The 21812-nt window shown below is 38.9% G+C and overlaps 1 protein-coding gene across 1 annotated transcript in view; it reads right to left on the reverse strand.

Annotated features, from left to right (window-relative positions):
• The window catches only part of tnk2b (tyrosine kinase, non-receptor, 2b), a 155572-nt gene extending 134446 nt beyond the window's left edge, over nt 1–21126 (reverse strand). Inside the window, exon 1 of the mRNA XM_026206353.1 lies at nt 20862–21126. The gene's annotated coding sequence lies outside the window, so the exon portion shown is untranslated. The remainder of the gene's footprint in view (nt 1–20861) is intronic.
• Nucleotides 21127–21812: the final 686 nt, after the last annotated feature.

Here is a 21812-nt window from a genome sequence, read left to right on the forward strand (position 1 = left end):
TTAAGATGCTTTTAGTGTTGGTGGGTACATTTGGCATAATGGTGTTTGTTAGGATGTTACTCTATATTGTGGTGAAATTTGAATTTTTAAGACAGTTTTGACATCTCTAAAAGTAAAATGCTTATTCATTTACTTGATGTTTTTTGATTGAAGTTTGTGTTCCTCATATGCTATTGTTTAGTCACATTTCATATTCAGTGTTAGTGCTTTGTAATATTGTTTTAACAGCAATGTTTAATTTTACATGCAGTATTGCAGTATTTAAAATTGCATTGTTGAATCGCTTAAATATTTTGAAATGTTTTATTCATTTGATAATTAAATGTTTCATGTTTAGGTGAGTCATTGCTTTGTAGATTGATGGTATTTTAATTTTGGAAAGTGTTCCTCATATATTAATTGGCAGTGTTTTGTAAAACTGTTTTACTGTGTTGCAGTATTTCATTTTGTAGTGTTGCAAATTACAATTACACGATATGCCTTCAACATGAATAAATGTTTTATTAACATGGACTCGCTATTTTCAGTTTTTGACTTGGGCAATGTTATTGTAGTTTCCAGTAGTAACATATTATTACTTAGTACCAATGTCCAATAGTATTTTTTTGTTCACTCAAATCCAGACACTGAGCTCTACAGACCAAACATTTTGAATTGGCTCAACTTAAAAACGTTTGTTAAAAAACAGTTGCACCTCTCCACAAAACTAACAATCTTAAGTTAACCCAATTAAATAATTTTTGTATGACTGACAACTTCATTTCAGTCAGTATAACTGTTTTTTTTTTTTTTTTTTTTTTTTTTTTAAAGTTGAGAGAACAAGAAAAAGCTTAGGGAAATTAGTACCAAGTTTTTTTTGTTGTTGTTGTTGTACTGGCTTAATTTTTTTTACAGTGTATATATATATATATTATATATATATATATATATATATATATATATATATATGGTCTTTTTATAAAATACATATTATACATTTAACTAAGAATCCTGCAAGCACTTTAATTACCAACACCCCCACCCTTTATTCGTACTGCACAAGAACAGCACGTGAATGAAAAGTTTAACGGTTCAAAAGCATATGCAAATAATGTACTTTTGTGACCGCAAATAAGTGCAGAAGAGAGGAACTCTATCGCTGAGTTAACACCGATGTAAATGTATGTCACATTGTACAGTATCTTGAGACGCAGGTGCTAGGACTGCAATTGACAGAATGCACTGTAGCATGATATTTCTTCAAAAACAGATCGTGGAAACATTATCCATGATCAAAAATTGTCAAATCACACACCCCTAGCTAGTGGTCAGTGGGTCAAGTTTGTGCCCAGTCACCAGTGGGAATTTTAGGAATGTCACCAGGCGCCATGCCTTGAATGAGTCTGATTCATATAGCCACCAAACCTCCACCTACAGCAAGGAACAGGCAGTTCATACACACCACCCCATTCTACTCTCCTGCACACAAAGAACACTTTTGTCCACACACACAAATATACACAGTGGTACATTTCCCCTGTAGTTCTGGGTAGCCAGTTGTGAAAGCAGATGACTGACTCTTCCAGCCGAAACACAAACATTATGCAATCAGAGTTCAGGGAAAGGGCTGTGTTTGGGGAGTTGTGGGAGGAAACTGTCTTACCAAACTATCAATAATCATCTCATCACTGTAGGCGATGTTGGTTCCACTAATAGTTCCAACTTATGACACAACCTCCAGATAAAATGACAACACATAGGGATTGCGTGCCTGTGCAAATTTCAAAGCACTGAGTGCCATTGACATCATGGCACCACGGTGAGGGCACAGTGCCATGGTGCTCTGCAATCTAACAACATATGCTCCCATCCAGACATCGTCTCTTTCAGGGAAGACCTTGCATTTTCCAACATGACAATGCCAGACCACATACTGCATCAATTACACCATCATGGCTGCGTAGGAGGAGGATCCGGGTACTGAAATGGTCAGTCTGCAGTCCAAATCTTTCACCCATAGAAAACCTTTGGCGCATCATAAAGAGGAAGATGCGACAAAGAAGACCTAAGACAGTTGAGTAACTAGAAGCCTGTATTAGACAAGAATGGGACAACATTCCTATTCCTAAATTGAGCAACTTGTCTCCTCAGTCCCCAGACATTTGTAGACTGTTATAAAAAGAAGAGGGGATGCCACACAGTGGTAAACATGGCCTTTTCTCAACTTTTTTGAGATGTGTTAATGCCATGAAATTTAAAATCAACTTTTTTTTCCCTTAAAATGATAAATTTTCTCAGTTTAAACATTTGATATGTCATCTATGTTGTATTCTGAATAAATATTGAAATTTGAAACTTCCACATCATTGCATTCTGTTTTTATTCAAAAAAAAATTTGGGAATCGGGTTTATATATATATATATATATATATATATATATATATATATATATATATATATATATATATATATATATATATATATATATATATATATATATATATATATATACACAAACACACACACACACACACACACACCAGGGATGCGCAGATCAATGTATAAACAACCTGCACCCGACCAATGTTTTCAACTAACCTGCCTGCTACTCGGACCGCAAAAAAATAAAAATAAAATATTGTTCCCGACCTGCTTTCCTGAGCATTTTTTTAAAGTTGTAAATGCATCGCCCCTTTATATTAATTTTATTAGATAAAATAGGCTATAGCCTACAGGATAATACGTGTTATGACCCCACACATAAGGCTTGTCACAAAGAAATTGTTAAAGTAATGATTATGAATGTGTCTAAATTAGCAAGGAGACATTTAATTGTTTAGAAGTAAACTGGTGTTTTCTGTGTATCTGCTAAGATGAAGTTGACGATGCGGACTCACCAAGAACGCCAGAGAGAAATGCACATTTCATATGGATTACATAATCAGAGAGTATCCTATTTATTTGAATATTTTCGTTTAAAAGTAGACATTTTAAGCTTTCCGTAATATATTGCCTATATTTCCTTTTAAACCCACCGACTAAAAGATTAAGACACTACCTGACCCAAAATATCACCCAAAGTTTCTACAGCTTTTTTCTTAGCTATTTCAGAATCTGGAAAAATTACTGGGGCTACCTTGTTACTGCATTCGGTAGAGCGATATGAATGTGTATGATGTACAGCATGATAAATGCTTGTCACTTCCGCTGCCAAAACTGTCAACCTGTGGGTCATTTGGTTTATTGACAAACGATTGCAAGGATGTGATGATGCGCTTTTTTTCTGTGGTACTCACATGCACCATGTCGCTTCACATCGTATTCTCCACCATGTCCCACAGAAAAACTCATTTTGCATAAAATGCAAAAAGCTCTTTCTGCTTCGCCATCTACAGGTCTTGACAAAGAGTATGTTGCAGTCCATTCACTATTAAAAGTGCATCTTCTCCTGATACGCCTATGGACATGTATCAGTGTATTTATTAGGCAGGGTCGAATGAAAAAGTGGGACAGATGCTCAATTTGCGTGAGGCGGGACAAAGGGTAAAACTGCTGTACAGTACAACGTAAAGTGGGACAGGTGGTCACTCTATAATCTAAGACCGCAGGCTAATTTTGGATCAACCTGCGCATCACTGACACACACTGCTAGTGCTGTCACTTTTTATTCGATATTTGAATATGCATTCGAACATGATGTGAAATATCCGTAATCGAACTATAAATAAAATATCCGGTTTTTAAAATGCCATGTGTAGCGCATTATTTACAGTCTATGATTAGACCGTTTTTTTTTTTTTATTATTCTTTGCCATCTTATCCAGTAGAGGGCACTCTAAACATATTGTAGCGTAGGCCCATGACCAAATCAAGTGAATAATACCTAGTAGCCAGGCAGGCACGTCTGTGCGCTCTGAACGTGTGTAAACGGGGAACATTGTAAATAAAAAGAGAGCCGTACTTAATCCAGATCAAGTTGATAGACTGGTGTTTCTTGCAAACTAGAGCTGCAACTAACATTTATTTTTTTTGTTGACTAATCTAATGATTATTTTTTCGATTAGTCGATGTGGCAGGGGGGGCATGGTTTAGCGAAGTCTGCAGTGGGAGAGAGAATCAGGAGACGAGTGGTGAGTGAGTGGTTTGGAGTGAGTTGGTCCCACAAAGCTGGACTCGGCGATCCATCTCACGGAGGACCACATGGTGGCGCCTTCCATCAATCTCTCTCTCTCTCCCCTCTCCATCTCTCTCTCGACCTGTCCCTCTCCCTAGGTCCCGTCTACCCAGCCCTCCTCGTGTCCCGCCCAGGGGGGGCAGGGCTGATGGCTGCTGGAGGGGACAGTGCTTCGGTTTCTCCGCTCTCTACACACCAATTCCCCAATCAGCTCCCTGCCACTGGGGCAGTGGGGAGGTCTGGGCTGGCCTGTTGGCGTGTTGCGGGGACCCAGAGCATTTTGTGGACAGGTGTCCTGTGATGGAGGTGGGAACGATGATCCAGGTCCAGTATGTCACACTGGCCACCCCCGGTCAGGCAGGTGAATACCAAATACCCGTGAGTATCAAGGGGGATATATCTCCGGCCTTGGTGGATTCAGGATGTAACCAAACCTCAATCCATCAAAGCCTGATGCAACCGGGGGCATTGGATACAAGCCGCTTGGTTAAGGTGCGGTGCGTACACAGGGATGTGGTGGAGTACATCTGATAATTCTGGGAACTAATTGGCACATGTTTACTGTTTTATTGGGGTCGTTATGTGCGGATGCCTCTTTGGGAAATAAGGCACGGAAGGGGGATGCGCGTGTGCAGGCGGGAGAGACTGAGCCAGGACCGCTGAGTTCTGCTTCAGGGGAACCGAGCGAAATCGAGAGGCTGGTTCTCTCGGAGCGTGATGACTTTCCTCTGGGGCAGTCTCAGGACGAGACATTAAAACATGCTTTCCAACAGGTCCGCTCTATTGCTGGTCAGCCTCTCCATCCTAGCCACCTGCTCACCTATCCGTATTTTGCCATTCTAAGAGATCAGATTTATCGAGTGACCCAAGATGCTCGGACAAAAATACATAAAACCCAGTTGTTGATTCCAATGACCTGGAGGGAAATGCTTTTCCATGTGGCTCATTCTAATCCTATGGCGGTCCATTTGGGACAGGCAGCAACACTGAATCGACTCATGACCCGTTTTTTTTGGCCAGGCATTCATGACAACGTGCACAGGTGGTGCGCATCTTGTCAGGAACGTCAGTTGGTGTATCCACCGGCCGCCCAAAAAGCGCTCACTTCCCTTAATGCAGGTCCCCTTCGAGAGAATTGGTGTGGACCTCATCGGGCCATTAGAGCGATCTGCACGGGGACATCGCTTTGCATTAGTCATAGTTGACTATGCAACCCAATATCCTGAAGCAGTGGCTCTCCGCAACATTTCCGTTAAGAGTGTTGCGGACGCCCTGTTTCATCTAATCTCCCGGGTGGGGGTTCCGAAAGAAATGCTCACCGACCAGGGCACGGCGTTTATGTCACGTACGCTACACGTACTATACGGATTATTGGGCATTAAATCGGTTCGAACTAGTGTCTATCATTCACAGACCGACGGCCTGGTCGAACGATTTAATCGCACGCTTAAATCCATGATCCGTAAATTCGTCCAAGAAGTTGCCAAGAATTGGGATAAGTGGCTAGAGCCCTTGTTTTTCGCTGTGCGAGAGGTCCCACAAGCCTCCACGGGGTTTTCCCCCTTCGAACTTCTCTACGGTCGTCAGCCCCAAGGGGTGCTGGATGTCCTGAGAGAAACTTGGGAGGAGGGGCCATCTCAAGGCAAAAACGAAATTCAATATGTGCTGGACTTGAGAACAAAACTCCACACTTTGGGGCGGCTATCAATGGAGAATTTGTTACAAGCCCAGGACCGCCAGAGCAAGCTATATAATCAGGGAACTAGATTATGCAAATTTGCACCGGGAGAGAAAGTACTTGTATTACTCTCAACGTCGAGCTAATGGCTAAGTGGCAGGGACTGTTTGAGGTCGCACAACAAGTCGGAGATCTCGATTATGAGGTAATACGGTCCGATAGGAACGGGGCACGTCAGATTTACCACCTCGACCTCCTAAAAAAATGGAATGGGGCGGAATCAGTGATGTTGTCAATGGTGATTAGCGGAGAGGATGATCTCGGGCCTGAGGCGAATGTCAAACCACAATCTTTCGCCCTGGCCCCAGGGGGAGATCACCTCTCGCCGTCCCAACTCACTGATCTAACAAAATTACAGGCAGAATTTGCCAATGTGTTCTCGCCCCTACCAGGCCATACCAACCTCATTCAGCACCATATCAAGACGGAGCCGGGCGTGGTAGTTAGCAGCCGGCCGTATCGCTTACCTGAGCACAAGAAAAAGGTAGTTCAGGCTGAATTAGGCGCAATGCTGGAAATGGGAGTAATAAAAGAATCCAATAATAACTGGGCCAATAGTATCCAATGCCGAGGGTTGACGAGTTGCTTGATCGGCTAAGCACGGCTCGTTTTTATTCGACATTGGACTTAACGAAGGGATATTGGCAGATCCCCTTGTCTCCATTATCCAAAGAGAAGACAGCTTTCAAAACACTGTTTGGATTACACCAGTTTGTTACCCTTCCGTTTGGGTTGTTTGGGGCACCGGCTACTCTTCAGCGCCTCATGGATAAGATTCTGAGGCCCCATGCGCCATATGCTGCTACCTACTTAGATGATATCATTTTATTTAGTAATGATTGGCAGCGGCATATGCAGCATCTGAGGGCTGTCCTGAGGTCACTGAGGGGCGCTGAACTCACGACCAACTAGTGTTGCACGGTGCAACGATACTTCAAAAGTATCGCGATTCTCGGAAATTAAAAACGTCACGATTCCTAAATGTATTAGTATATTTACTTCAAAGAATGACCGCGTTCCAGATTTGTAAAAGACGTATTTCATATTGGTGTGTGCAACGCACACGCTTCCAGTGCCTCCCTATGGACACACAGCAAAAAAGCACTACAGCGAGATGGCTGCATTAGTGGCTTTACTAAACTGATTTGGCTTTACTAAATTGTGTGCATAATCGCATTAAATAGTTTAAATAAATTGTTCAGATGAACAAAGCACAAGGTTTTCTAGCATAATTAACATTTTAATTGTTTGGTCAGACAGTTCATATATAATACATGTTTTCTCCTCTGAAAGAAACTGTTGCACAACTGACCGAATAAGTTACAATATCTGAGATATTGCTGCTAAATTTTTTTTTTTTTTTACTTGAATGCCATTGCTTAAATTGATATTTATCTTTTGACATTTAATCTTCTGAGTTCAGAAACATTGTTTAATATAATCACTGTTCATATTTTTATTCAAAGTTCAGAATCAAGATAAATTTATTACTCGTTTCTTATGATAACTGAGATAATGCTGCTAAATTTATTCTTTACCTTGAATGTCATTGATCTATTTAATTTTATTTCGATATTTTATAGTTTGTTCAAATGTTTAATATATCTGCTGTTCATATGTTCATTTATTAGTGTGTTATATGATTAGAATGTTGTCCCGGTTTTAAAATAAAGCACATCAATGATATTTGAGTGTATTTTCCCTTTTCAGGAAAAGTATCGAAAAAGTATCGAAATCGCAATTCTTGACTAGGTATCGGTATCGAAACAATTTTGGTATCGTGACAACACTATGGCCAACCCAAAGTAGTAAGGTATCTGTGCTTCCACTTGGGGCATGGACAGGTGCATCCCCACATTGACAAGACAGCCGCTGTTGCTACCTGCCCATGTCCCAAGACCAAAAAGAAGGTAAGGCAGTTCTTGGGGCTGGTGGGATATTATAGATATTATTATTTGTTCCTAATTATTCGGACCTCACCAGCCCTTTGACTGACCTTACTAAAAAGGAGGCACCAGATACGGTCCAGTGGACAGAGTCGTGTCAGCAGGCCTTTACCCAGGTAAAGGCTGCCCTGTGTGGCGGGCCGTTATTACACTCTCCTGATTTCTCTCTCCCTTTTCTGTTGCAGACTGACGCGTCGTGGTATAGCAAAGTCTGTAGTGGGAGAGAGAATCAAGAGATGATTGGTGAGTGAGTGAGTTGAACGGAAAAAGATCAACACCTGTTTCTTGTTGCAGTAATTGGCGTGGAGAGAGTATAAAACGCCAGGAGAAACGGGAGCAGTTGAGAGAGAGAGACGGACTGCTGACGTGACCTTAGAACCGGAAGAAGTAACCCGGAAGTGCTATGCTTTAGAGTATATTGTTGTCAAAGTAAAAGTCACCATTGGTGTTTGCAAAGAATATTTATTTTTAAATCATAATAAACTCGTCAGCAGTCCAGCCGACCCTTGTCCTCTTCCTTTCCTCACACAAACTCACTACAGTCGACTAATCTAACTTGGGATGTCAACGATTAATCGATGATCGATTAATTGTCGATAAGAGATGCAATCGATTAAGGCTATCGATGGTCGGTTAACCGATTCAATGTTGGGCTGCATGCGGCTCATGCGCACTCAACACGTGCGAGCGGCTGTGAGTGACGGTGACGATATATAAAAGCATCATCATTCATTCACAATGTACAAATTAAGCTTTTAATGTGATTTAAACTTTAAAGTACATTAAAATAGAAACAACATAAAAGTTCTTCAACATTAAATGCAATAGAAATGTAGTTACTAATCATTTCATCAGATAACTGTTTTATATCGTGCGCTTTGCAGGGCTGCGGGACACAGTGACAGGACAGGTAGTCTATTCATTCCTACAACTTGTTAATTCATTCCTACGAATTATTAATGTGGCAATTGTCCATGTTTCATTAATTTTGTTCCCTAAATAACCCATGATTTAAGTGAAATAAGGGAACAAATAATAAATCGAACGAATTCTTAATTCATGAAATCTTTAATTTCCCTTCCCATGTTTACCACAGTAAGAGATGCGAAAACAGTTATTAAAAGCGAAAGATAATAAAATAAACCTGGGAAATTAGAGGGTTAGACTATGAAGATTTAGGAAAAGAAACAATGCCTAAATATACTGAATTTGTGGAAATTCGTGACCAACCGGCAAACCAGAACAAAGCCGCGTAAATGAAGACTATGGGGTCCAAAAGCATGGTCGCGATCTAACATTTTCCAGTTAACCTATTATTCCTCTAATAAACAAAGCTTTTATACCACACTTGTCATAATCAGATCTTATCATTTCTAAATAAATAATTGCTGGATTCAAAACAGCGATTAATAGGCGCTGTGACCGACACATTCCTGGAGCATTCAGTTTAAATAGACCGTAGTATACCGGTCCACTCTGCTGTTATGCCAAGGAAGTTTTTGCTCATATGAAGAGGATCATCTTTTCCGTCTATATGCGAATGCGTGTTAAGTACAAGCCTAGTTTACATTATAAATAATAGTTTAACATTCAAATACATTGCGAACATGGAAACATTTCGATTTGTGCCGAATGAGACATGAGCAATAACCTCCAAATAAATCTAGCCAAAGCCGCGCTCGCTCATCCTCGTCTGCACGCATTTACTGTCACGATCTAATGCGCTGTATGCCAGATTTGTAAAAATCTGACATTTTCTAGGACAGAATCCAGCAGGATCAAATTAATGTGAGCAACTGTGTTTTGGTGCAGCAGCGCCGATGTAGTTCACTTAATGTGCAGCGCAGTCACACGCGCTCCACATTTCGGATAATTTTATACAATAATGTCAGTTGAAAACATTGCAATTGTGCTTTAAAATACAACAACGAGCACCACAAAACCATTTAAAGATGCGCGTTCAGCGTTCTCCGTGCGGGATTGGAAACTGTCAACAAAGTAAAATGACCTCAAAAGTATGGCGCGCTCTCTTCATTTTATCAAATGATCATAATCGCATCTATTCATTTTATAATCCTGCTACTAGCATTTTATTCAGACTAAAACCTCTTTAATTCAAGTGAGAAAGCGTTTTGTGTGTGTGTGTGGCTTTTGCACATCCTGTCATACCGCTGACTGTGTGCCTGCAATAGACGCATTTTGCAGTATTATGGTTAACGATTAATCGATTAATTGATCGTTAATTTAAACGGCGATCGATCATGGAAATAATCGAAATTTGACATCCCTAAATCTAACGATTATTTTTATTACAATAAATAATTAATCTAATGTTCTTTTTTTGATTAGCTAATGAATCCTTTGGATAACTTTACGAAAAAATATAAGTACAACTTCTAATATAATATTTCAAACTTTATTCATTTTCAACCAATGTGGTTGAAGTTTTTACAGTATACAAAATAAAGAGGCAAAGAAAATTATTTTAATATGGTAAATATGAGTTTATGGTTTACGATAGCGTTTAGAATTAAACCACAGTAGCCACAAATTTACAGTTGTCTGAGACGTCATGAAATGTTCTTTAGCATCACAAATCATAAAATGTAGTCAGGGTTCGCTATGGTATCATAATGGAAGTGACACGGTCACGACGCGCACTCGAAAATAGGCGCGTCCGCACCGCATCGAGTTTAAAACATCTCAACTTTTCAGAGAGCCGCAAGCGCAACCGCAGATCATGTGACAAGAACTAACCAATCAGCTTCATCCATTCCCGTAACAACGTTGAAAGCTCAGCCAAGATGAAGGAACAGCTGAACATAGCTATATATGGATTGCCATTTTTAAATAAATTTTGTATCAGAGCGATTTTCAGTGCTGCAAATCCATTTATCCTTTGCTGAAATTTCCGCGTCTTCATGGAGAGAGCAGGTCATAGTTGCTTAGCAACAACAGAGGCCTACAGAGGCCTCAGGAGTGCAACTGCCCAAGCGCATTGGAGAAGGAGAAAGTGGCGCGCCTAATGTTTTCCACGCGTTTTTAGGCACGATATGTGAACGGCCCCTTAGGGTAGGGTGTTTTTTTATGAGCCTGGGGGTGTGCACATACAGGGGCGTAGCAAGCTTTTCAAAAGTGTGGGGGATGGATGTGGTTTGTTTATAAACAATAAAAATGATGAATAGAGTGACAGAGGGGTACAAAATGCAGGGCTTAAAGTTCTCCGGCAATTTGCCGGAATTTCCGGCTTGCAGCGTTTGGCTGGGAAAAAAAATAATCCAACATTTAAAAAAAAAAAAATCAGAAAAGGGAAGAAAAAAAAATGCCCACATAAAGCGTTTTCTCTGGTGGTATAATGTAACTATTTACTGTTTTTAAACATTACAATAATATACACTTTTCTTTCATAGTTCTTCAACAGGTATGCAAACAACAGCTATAATAACAGTATCCCATAATAGCAATTAGCATTAGTCTAAAAAACTAAATATAATACCGAAAACACTCGACATGTCAACAAAACAATAACAGAACATCTTCCCAAACACATATCAAGCTTATTTAAAAACCTCGAAAGCATAAACACTCATTCAAAATACCTGGAAAAGGGAGACGTAAATAAGCATAACCATAAGTTCCCGCCTCCTCAGCACGAGATGACCAATAACACCCCAAGAGAGGCAAGACTTAAGGCAGAGCAGCCAATTATCAGCCGGTCACACTCAAAGCAAGTGTCAGAGAGGGAGGGGGGAGGTGGCAGCCGCAGCGAGCGCAGACACAGAGCGGCCAGAGAAACAGTAAGGCGTTTGTGCAAAACTGCGGAAAAACGGCAGAAAACGTGCGGGTGGTGAACCCTCTCACCGGGAAAACGCCCCGTGCACATAGATATTTGAATATATTCGAACACATTGCATGACATTCGATATCCATTCAAATTAGATTTTTCTCAAAAGTGACAGCCCTACACACTGCTCTCCATACGCATTGGAACTGTAAAGATAAAATTATTCTGTTTGAAAGATGAATAAAAGATGAATACGAGACAAAACTACAGAATGTCACATTTTATAATTGGGTGATTCAACACAAAGATGTTTTACCAGCTAAGAAGATCAGCCCTTTAAGTTTCATCTCCCTTTCTGATGTGAATATAAGTATTGGAGCAGTTGCCTCACAGGTCTTTCTAAGTGTTCAGCTGTTGTCCTGCATTAATTATTCAGATATTAAAAGCAGGGAATGTGTCTTATCAGTTATATCCATTGCTTCGGCATTGTAAATCTTGCATTCGACAATGACATACACAAACCAGAATAAAGAGGAGGAAGCTGACTCTGAAAGAAAAGCAAGCAATTTCGATGCTACAAGAAAAGTCGTTGTCAATTGGAACTATAGGAAAAACAAAGGGTATGGTAAAAAAGTCAATGGTTTGGTAACTACCACCGACATCAGCAACCAACGACGACCTGATCGACTGAGAAAAACAACAGAAGTTGTGAAAATGAACCCTAAGTTCCATGTCTGTAAAATCACCAACAACCTCCAAAAAGCTGAGGTGCTGCTCTGTCTATCTACGGTCCGCAGGAGAATTGGACACAGAATTACAGAAGCTACACAGCAAAATGCAAACCTCTGATCAGCACCAAAAATACAAAGGCAAGATTCTTCACAAATGTGAAAGAGTAAAGTTTTGGAACAGAGTTGATGGACTGATGAGACAAAGATTAACCTTAAGCTAAGTGATTGGAAAGCAAAAGTGTGGAGAAAAAAAGGGAACTGCAAATGATCCTAAGCATTCAACCTCATCCGTAAAGTTTGGTGGAGGTGGTGTCATGGCTTTGGCATGTATAGCCACATTTCCTCCGCTGGAACTTTAACCAGGAACTAGGGACTTTGGCCTGGTACTCTGTGTGTTTCCACAGCAGGAACAGGTGGGGGTGGGTAGTAATGGGAACTGTTCTTTCTTTCTTGTTTGTTCTGTTTTGCTTTGTGTTCTTATTTTATTATTTTCTTTGTTTCTTATGTTTATAATGAGGAATCATAAAAAGTGATGTAACATTGATTGTCAATTTGTTGGATTCCCTAATAAAGAAAAACACAAAAAAAATGCCCCTCACAAAGTCCCTGCTGCCGAGGCAGTACTTTTTCAATGTTCCGGAACTCTCGGGGGTGGGACTTGGGCACTAAACATGCTGATTGGTTGAGTTCACGCAGCATTGTGATTTCAACCACAATTTATTCGGATCATATTCAAAATATTACTGTTATTGTCTTATAAAATGTAATTTTAAAAGTATTTCAGGTGAGAATGTAGTTGTTTAAAACTCAAATCTGCAGTTAAATTATCAAGAAAGCACCTATTTAAAAATATGTTTTGCCGATTTCGGAGGCGGTCAGCTCCACACGATCAGCAGGAGCTCAGTATGACATGGTATGTTTAATTTGTATTTTATATATTTATTACATTATTTATATCATCATCATCATCTCACACATGGATCTGACTCACAGGTCTAAACTGTAAATCAAAATATATTCCTCAAATATATATCTGATATGATATATAATTATAATCAAACAATATAATAAATATTCTCAAGGATTAAAGATTAAACATAAGAAGAAAGAAACGGCATGGTGTGCTTTTTCTTAGCACCCGTTTCCATAGTGACTCAATTTATTGCTCTGTTGAGAATGTCTTAAGTCTTAACTAGGAGCAAACTGAATGAGTCAAGAACCGTTTCTGTCAGACGTGTCCGATTCGAGAACTGAGGAGCTGATGATACTGCACATGTGTGATTCAGCGTGAAGCAAACCGAAGCTGTCTGTACCGAACTGATTCTTTTGGTGATTGATTCTGAACTGATTCTGTGCTAATGTTATGAGCGCAGGTAAACCGAAGGCTTGCAATCATCGCCAACGAAGCCATTATGTCGAGCGCAAAAGAACCGGTGAACCGTTTCTTCAACCGGTTTATTGAATCGAACTGTCAGAAAGAACTACTGGTGATCCGAAAACCGATGTAACCGGTTCTTGACTTGTGAACGAGTCATTATCTGGCTCGGCTCGGTGTTCATCTTCAGTTCTCTCTTCACAGTGCAGTTCAGTCAGTGTACTGTTTGAGTACATGAATTACTCCGGGATATTGGTTTGTTTGAACTCAGAAGAAGTGTCAGACACATTGTAAAGGTTAACAGCTTAAGTCATTTGTGGATTAATGCGTATTGGAGACGCGAACCGTTTAAAACGATTCAGTTCGAGTTGGTGAACTGGTTTCAAAAAGATCCAGTTACATCAAATGATTCATTCGCGAACCAGATATGACAAACTGCTTTGTTTTCAACTGTCTTAAAACAGACACGGAAGACAATGCTGAATAAAGTCGTAGTTTTTGGTAGTTTTGGACCAAAATGTATTTTCGATGCTTCAAAAAATTCTAACAGACCCTCTGATGTCACACGGACTACTTTGATGATGTTTTTCTTACCTTTCTGGACATGGACAGTATACCGTACACACAGCTTTAATGGAGGGACTAAGATCTCTCGGACTACATCCAAAACTGTGTTCCAAAAATAAACGGAGGTCTTACGGGTTTGGAACAACATGAGGGTGAGTTATTAATGACATAATTTTGCAAATTGGGCGAACTAAGCCTTTAACTGTTACCATCCCGCATTTACTTTTGCTAATATAGACGTTTACTTCTATATTACTATATTATTTTACTACTACATTACAGTTAAATCCTAATCCAATCATGACAAACTATATATCGTTGGAAAGCTCTAAGACTCCACAATAGATATTTTTATCACTTTTTGTTACAAATTATGTACGAACAGTAATATTTTAATTTATTACAAGATTGCGCCTCAAAGCATATACTACACCATAATAGGAGTTCTGACCTTTGTCACAAAAATAATTTTTCCCGGTCACTTTTTAATAATCAGCATAAATTATATATAATTTTAGGGCTGCAACTAACGATTATTTTGATAATCGATTAATCTGTCGATTATTTTTACGATTAATCGATTAATCGGTTTATGTACTTATATTTTAGTTTTTTCCATTTTTTCCCCAAGTAAATTATTAATAAAGGGTCTTTATCATTCAGCATAGATTTTTAAGAGATTTTAACCATTTTGCATTGTCATATCCTCATCAAAAATATACCTGGAGTTGTTTTATTATGTTAGTAATCCTTTGTCGAACTCTTCTGCAATCAAAACACTGATCCATACTCTAGCAAAATTCACAAGGAGATTTCAAATATTGTTTTCACCATGGCAGTCCTTAGAGCTCCTAAAGTAGTTTAACATCCCAAACAAAGCTTAAGGAATCTTTGAGAACATATTTTCACGAAGTATAAGGATAAAACAGAATAAAATTGCAGTGCATTGTATTTTATTATTTACTGGGAAAAAGCTTTATAGCTTATGCTGTGAAATTGTAAACAATCCTTCGAAAAAAGTGCCAATGGCATGAAACCTGAATGGAACTCACAATTTAAAGTAAAATTCATCAGAAGGTTGTCCAGAAAAAAAAATTGGGACACACACAAAAAACCTGCTGTGTGAAAAAGAGCAGTGAATACTTAGAAAAGAAGTGCATTTTAAATATACTCAAACATTTACCTCTCTCATTCAGTCATAATTAGGCTGCAAGTCTGAATTATGAACTGGCAAACGACAAACTGATCACATAACATGTTTGTAAAGCTTTAAATGTTAACTGTTAAAAAGCAATGTTATCAGCTTTTACGACTAAACATTTGCAAACAACCTTGTACTGGAGAATCTGCACAAATAAAATTCTTAGGGGCCGTTCACATATCGCACCTAAAAACGCGTGGAAAACGCTAGTCGCGCCGCTTTCTCCTTCTTTCCAAAGCGCTCGGGCAGAAGCGCCCCTGAGGCGTCTGCCTTTGCTAAGCAACCATGACGTGCTCTCTCCATGACGTGCCCTCTCCATGAAGACCCGGAAATTTCAGCAAAGGATAAATGGATGCGGTGTGGACGCGCCTGGAAAAACGGGCGCATCGCACCGCGTGCGTGTCGCGACCGCGTCGCTTCCATTATGAGAGTGCATACTGCGCGCCTACATAGGAAATAACGAACAAAGTAAAGTACTCCCACTTCCCGCTGAATGCTGCAGAGACGCTGTTCGGGAAGCACGTGACATAAAACGAGGCCAGCTATTGGCTATTCGCTACTTCACCTGCTGTACTGGCTGAGTAAAACCTCCGGTGGCTCATTACTGCCACACTTTGGTCACCGCAGATTTGAAATATGCACGAAATGAGCCGCTTATGGCAAATAAAATTTATTTAGCGACGAATCGATTACTAAATTAGTTGACAACTATTTTAATAATCAATTTTAATCGATTAAATCGATTCGTTGTTTCAGCTCTATATAATTTGAAAACTTAAATCTTCAAAATTCATCCTGTGAGAACCATTTTGAAATTGGACATTTAGCGGGCTCCTCCCCCTTAGTTGGGGTTGTCATTTTACAAAATGTATTTTGTAACTTTTAGAATCAAAACTTTTTATATTCTTGACAAAAAACATAGTTTGAAAGGTCTGATTCTCAAGATTCCATATTTGGTGTTTATTTTGTGATTGAAGTAATATTGAGAGAAAAAAATATATTTGTGACAGACAAAATCTATGGAGTTTGAGGGTGCTTTCACATCTCTAGTTTGGTTCATTTGGTCCGAACCAAGGGCAAATAATTATACATTGTAGCATTTTTCAGCTTTTTTGGTTCCTTTTCACACCACACTGATTGCTTTGGTCCGAACCAGTTGAAATGAACCAAAATGCAGTCACATGGCAACATCCACATCACTCATTGGCCATGACTTATTTCCTAAACTGCTTTTACATTGGTCAGAATTTACGTGTGGGAAAATTCCGACATAAGAGGAAAAGCCAGCAAACAAAACTGAGACAACACAACTATGGAGAGTTGACTGCGAGGGCTGGTTTTGTCCCTGGCCATAATCTATGACATTGTTTGTATACACCACAATATGCAAAAAATACATTTCCATAATGAAGCGTGGATGCGGCTTGAAAACAACGTTCTAATGCACTGCAAACATCGAGCGGGCATCGCTCGTAACTTCAAGCGGATGCGTGCATTAATTCTTCTTAACTCTGACTTCTATGAGGCTCCGCACCTCCTCACTACTCCAAGTTTGTTCACGAGCTGCCATGCTGAAGTGCAAACTGTCAACAAACACTTCCTCATTCCTTTATGATTACAGCAGCTGGTTTAGTCCAAAAATGATCAGTACTTTTTGCAGTTGTGTCCGTTCGAGGTCGGATCACGTTCTCACCACAAACGAACCGCTCCAGAGTTCGTTTGAAAGGGTACCGAGACCACCTCTTCAAGCAGGTCTCGGTACGCTTCTTTGGTCCGCTTTTGGTGCGCACCCAAGTGGCCATTGCTGCTTTCACACCTGCCCAAACGAACTGCACCAAAGGGGAAAACGAACTCTGATACGATTCAACCGAACTAAATGAGGCAGGTGTGAAAGCACGCTGAATGGCACCCGGTGGCTAGTTTGGGTATAACATCTAAATAAAATTGCATTGAAACCTAGTGCTAGGCGGTCTGACCAAAAACTTACATACCTTTTTTTTTTTTTTCAAAATTATACTGGTTTTCCGGTCTTAATGAACACAGCCAAAAACCCATGTGACTGCCTTTCCATGTCAATCCATGTAAATTTTTCCTGCGAACAATGCGCTTTCACTTTAATTCAGCGCCTGCAGCACAGCAAAAATAGACTCAGTATGTTTATAATAGCCCTAAATGAGGAAAAGCCACAAAATATCAAGAATAAAATCACAGATTAGCTCAAAAATCGAAATGGGTCAAACTGACCCGGAACATAATGCAAAGGTAAACATCTGGTACTGAAGTCAAAGGTCAAAGACCAAGTTGATAAAAAGTTTAAGACACTAGAAATGATGACACTGAGGGAATGGTCTAGCTCCAGTTACATTTAAATGGAATCAGACGGCTAATCTGCAGGTATCGTAGAACAAATCTTCCTTGGGGTAAGAGGGTCAGGGCATATATTTTGGCAAACTGTTTACCAATCATGTTTCGCAAAAAGGTTCTATCTACAAAGACGAACTCTAACTTGGCTCTATAAGGTTCTATCTGCATGAGCCAATCAGCATTTCGAATTCACAGAAGAGGACCAATCAGGATCAACTTTATATGTTGTGTCACCGGCTTTAGATTGCAGTTTGAGGATTATGGCACGCAACAAAGTTTTTAAGAAACCTAAAGATCTACAATTTTATTGACGATCTTGTCAAGGACTGCAGCTCGAATTCCAGGCAAGTTCACTCTTTATTTTTTTAGGTCTTGCTAAGAAGATTGTTTTCATAGTTAGACACCACACTAGCCAGCAGCGCTAGCTTTATAGTTCCTGATAATAAGAGGCAAGCACTAAGATTAAAAAAAAAAAAAACTAACGAACCTATCTTACTCAAAATAGTTAGTTAACAGTAAGTTATGATCGTTATGTGAACATGCGAAAGATCGTAAAGCAGTTACCTCAGTATTAAAACGATTTAAGAATGATTGCAGACTGTGTAGCTACTCAATGGTATACATGCTAAATATATATAATGTAAATATTGTGTTTAAATATGTATTTTTTTTTTTCACATGTATTTTTTTCTCCAGGCAAGTGACAAGGTAGATGCAGCAGGGCCTAGGGTCTTACCAGACAAACCAGTGGGGAGCCAGTGACTGCACCTACCAGTTTACAAATTAAAGAGCTGGAGGCTACTCAGAAAAAAAACAGGAGAAGTGTCTCAGACAGAGAGTATTATAAAGCTGTGTTTTAAAAAATGAGTCAAAGAGAGTATAATAGTTCTGTGTTTTAAAAAATGAGTCTGACATTTTTTTGTGATTTATATATAGTCAGTGAATCATTTTTCAATAATTATTAAACTTTATGAATTAATTTGCTGAAACATGTTTTTTTTTTTGTGCAGTTTTTAAAGTCTTAAAATGTCAATATTAAGCCTTAAAGGTCAAATAGTCAACAATTTAATTGATTGGGTCTTAATTATAACAATAAACATTAGCATGTTATTTCAGCCATACTGATGTCTAGAGAGAAAGCCATTTTACCTGGCCCACTTTAGGTGGAATAAAGTCCTGCTCAGATATATTACTGTAGCTTCTTTCGGTCTAAACAAATGAAAGATTAAAGTAACAATTTCTGCAATAATGTGTTTAATTACCCACCAAATTGTTACTAAAATTAACATCTGCACTCAACAAAATATTTAAACCTACCTTGCTTAATTTGAAATGTCCTAAATACATGAAAGTGCTAAAAATATAAAATAAATGTCATAGAAAGGATACAATTTTACTTTCTAACACATGTTGAGACATTGTTACAACATTAAGTTTATATTTAATGTTCAAATAATGTTTAGGCAAATGGTACCCTATAATTCTAAGTGAAAAGTGTTTTTTTTAGAATTAGAAGGTTCTATCTGCATTTGACCCATTCCAAAAATCCCCATTTACAAATTTGATAGGATTTTGATATTGTATATTTAGAATACATTTAGGGTCCCTGTTATTTTCATGTTTGAAAGAAACTTGTTCCCCATATACATTTTCCTATATGTAATGCAAAAACTTTGAAGCTCAATATCTCACAACTGCTCAGAACGCAGATAGAACCTTATAATTCCAAGGGGACGATTTGTCATATTGTTGAGGGTTTTGTTTGTATTATTGTTACCCATCACGTGTTGGTAAATAGCCAGCACCACACCTTGTAACACAGTTTGCTTTGACGACATGAAATGTAATTGGTAAATAGTTTGCCAGAATATACCCTGACTCAAGAGGATGTGTCTCTTCAGTCAGCTCATTTCTTCACAAGCATAAAAGAAGAGCAGAGCAGTAGCAGGTATTGTGACCTGGCTTGCCTTTACATGCAGGGATACTTATCACACCTAGAGCAAGATACAGGGCCCAGGGGCAGCACTTAAGGCAAACACGCTGAAGGTCTGCAGCAAGCATCTTTCTCTCTTAGGAAAAACACACCCCTACCACTAGGCCTGGATGAGTCACGCTGTGCTGCCATAATACAAATAATCACGCTTTTAATGCCAGTCATTATGCAACCCACTCACATTTACATGCTGATGCAATGTAGGTTAAGAGAATCAGCTGCAGTTTATATGTGTGACCCTGAGCTCTAAAGCACCCATACATTCTCCATCTGAATCAATCTTTTGTCCTGCGTGACAGTAATTCAGCATTGATCACAAGTGAGTCTTTCTTTGTTCACAATAAGAGGCAGTAATGCCAATAACAATGGCAGTGATGAGGCTGATGCTTTTAACGTCACAAATTAATGAAGATACAACAAGCATCTTGGTATGAAATGGAAAAACACAACAAAAAAACATTTCTGACATGGATTGAGAGTGGGAAAGGATTCAGACTCATCTTTGGAAAAGTGACGCCAGCAAAAAAGCCTTTCAGTAATACACATTTGAGCCCTCCTCACCCCTAAATGAGACGCTTTAAAAAATGAAAATAGAGATAAATCTCCCATAAGGTCCACAATAACATTTAAGTTACATTTTCAGTACAGTCAATCGAATAACGTTACCACTTACTAGACTATAAATTATGCCTCTCAAAGTATCATAAACTTAAACACCAAACATGTAATAAAAACTGAATGCCAAATCTCTACCATCTGAACACAGGTAAAGACACCAAGTTACTAGACTGAGACTGAACCAATCTTTTAAGCCTGTAAGGACTTTCCTAACATGCAGGTGAAATCTTGAGATCAGCGCGAGGACCGAGATATGAGGAAACGTTAAAACAATTTACTCTCTTAATTTGTGTTTATATATTAAATTCCAAGCCATTGTGAAACTTATTTTTACAGCAGCGCTAGGTAAATTGTTAGAGTAATCCGTGTTACACACTCTTTTAAGTCCTACCTGTCAGACTCGGTGTTCACTCGGTAACGCCAGGTGTCTGGTGACTGAACAGAACTTCACTCTGTGTTGGTCCTGGGTGTATACGGCAAAGTTCACCGGAGTTCTAAAGTTGTATAAATTTGTTTTAGTGTGTAATATGATTTGCTCTATAACTGCTTTCGTTTTCTCGCTGATTACTGCCTCGCGTTTCTGTCGCTAAATTAACTTACAGCAGAAATCTAGCGTCATTACTCAATTTCACTCGCGCTCTGTCCATGCTCGTGGTTCTATTGACAACCCACTCTTAAAGAGACAGGACACTTTAATTATGACGGCACCCCACACGGCAATAAACAACCATAATAGCTAACTCTAAACTTAATTTTAAACTCTACATGTTTAACACCAGATAACTGGTATGGTTTTAAGTTTGTGTTTAATCTGTTTTATTCCTATAGGCTTAGGGCAAGACGTATTTTGTTTTTAAAACGCACCTATTACTATAAAGCCTATCGCCATCAGGCTGTTTGAAGAACGAGGGAAAAATCAATTCGACAGCTGTTAAGATGTAAGCTAAATTTACAGATCCTCTCGCTTATGTCAGTCATACGATATTCAAAGAGAATTCTGCAAAGTACTCTAGTTCTACCATGTGGTCATTTAAAGAATTGCAAACAAGTCCATGGTACATTCAAACACTGTCATACGATTTCATAGTGCAAGGAAAACATCGTGTGTGCATATTTAATACATTTAAAATCATAGACTTGACCTAGGACGTCTACGAGTGTCACTGTCTACTATTTGTATATATTTTCTTAGACTTAGCTGAAAGTAACCAGCTTCTAAATGATCATTTATTTAATTTTACCCTTTTTAATTGACTGAAATCATGTTATTTTGAGAATCATTTTTAAGCAAAAACATATTTAGCAATGCATTTGTTTTATTATTGTGGCTTGCCATTATACA

The sequence above is a fragment of the Carassius auratus genome, chromosome 27 (genome assembly GCF_003368295.1).
Source record: "Carassius auratus strain Wakin chromosome 27, ASM336829v1, whole genome shotgun sequence".
Lineage (NCBI taxonomy): Eukaryota > Metazoa > Chordata > Actinopteri > Cypriniformes > Cyprinidae > Carassius > Carassius auratus.